The sequence below is a fragment of the Acanthochromis polyacanthus genome, chromosome 5, assembly GCF_021347895.1.
Source record: "Acanthochromis polyacanthus isolate Apoly-LR-REF ecotype Palm Island chromosome 5, KAUST_Apoly_ChrSc, whole genome shotgun sequence".
Lineage (NCBI taxonomy): Eukaryota > Metazoa > Chordata > Actinopteri > Pomacentridae > Acanthochromis > Acanthochromis polyacanthus.
The window spans coordinates 5,144,713-5,146,123 of record NC_067117.1 but is presented as its reverse complement, the minus strand read 5'-3'; the positions used below and the strand labels follow the sequence as shown (position 1 = coordinate 5,146,123).

General features: G+C 41.7%; 1 non-coding gene across 1 annotated transcript; it reads left to right on the top strand.

The window, feature by feature from the left end:
- The first annotated feature begins 1,247 nt into the window (after positions 1–1,247).
- trnat-ugu (transfer RNA threonine (anticodon UGU)) lies at positions 1,248–1,320 on the top strand. Its single transcript has one exon. It is a non-coding gene; the product is annotated as a tRNA-Thr (tRNA).
- The last annotated feature ends 91 nt before the right edge of the window (positions 1,321–1,411 follow it).

The window sequence follows — 1,411 nt, the reverse complement described above, 5'->3', positions numbered from 1 at the left end:
GGTCATGAGTTCAGCCCTCATGAGAGCCTCTAGGAATTCTGTTTGTGTCCATCGGAGCGACTCTTTCCAGTAACACCGACCCTCATACTCTGTGTGATGTAGCTCAGTGTTTACAGGTTTTTTAGAAAGCACTTCTGTGCACAAACGGGGGGGGGGGGAATAGCTGAACGTACCCGCTGAAGCTTTGCTTTTCACGCTGAAGGAAGTGTTTGTCAAATGATTATAATCTCATATAATGATCCCAAACCACTGCAGTTAATTGAAAGAAATTTCCTGCAATTTGGGTGGACTTACCCCTTGAGATTACAGCCTCATACAATCTGAATAGACAGTAAGGCTATTCAAACAGGTATGTGTCCTTAAATGATCTCTCCCCTTTTCTTCACGTACAGATTTGAAGTTTGTTTCACAGGAGAAAAGTTGGAGCAGATCTTCTGGGAAGTCATTACTGGAAATATAGATGAGAACACACGATTGTCACAGTCTCGCTTCACTCATCGTGAAGACGTTTTGCTGTCTCCTGGCAGCGCAGGCCTCTTGAACTTGGGTTGTGTGTGAAGTCACCTGAGGTCACATGTGAGTTTTTAGATCACATGGAAGTCATGCGAGAGTCGCCACAGTAAGATGAAACGTGGACTAAACTTATATGTGACTGTCAGGGAGGTGATGTCAGGACAACAAATGTCAGAAACTGAATCTGTCAGTGCTGTCTCCATAGGAGGACACTGATGTCCTCGCGTGTCCCTCAGACTAAAGCTGAGCGCTGGTTGAAGATGCAGTCAGATCCTTCACTTCAGCTCTGGCTGAAACAGTTCTGGGTCTTTGCATTGAATTTCAGATCTTATGTTGTTTTTCTTATATTCTATAAGTTACTAAATCAGATAAGCTTTAAAAGAGATTGTGTGCTTTGGCATGCTTCTCTTTTCTGCTTCCTTCTTTATAATTTAGGTAAGTTATATTTTCCATTCGATCATGACGTTTAAGCTTCTCACCTCATAACTCACTTTCCTAATCAGACTATGGTATTGTGTAACATGATTTTAAGATTTTTAGGATCAGTTAAATATAGTTCAAAGTGACCCTCACTGATTATGAACCGATGTGTAACAGATTGGATAAGGTTTAACACAAGGAGAGACTCATATTTTTAAAAAGGCCAGCTCAAAAGCATGACTGTCTTTATTTCTTAGGAGAGTTTAAGCATAGATTATGTCTGAATTGTTCTGTTACTGTAGGCCACTATGTGGGGCTCTATAGCTCAGTGGTTAGAGCACTGGTCTTGTAAACCAGGGGTCGTGAGTTCAATCCTCACTGGGGCCTAAGCTCTTCTCTTCTCCAACAACTGCTGTTGGCAAAATCCTCTCAGTTTCTTTCTAGCAGCTTTGGTCGTACCTCTAGAATTTGATCTCTA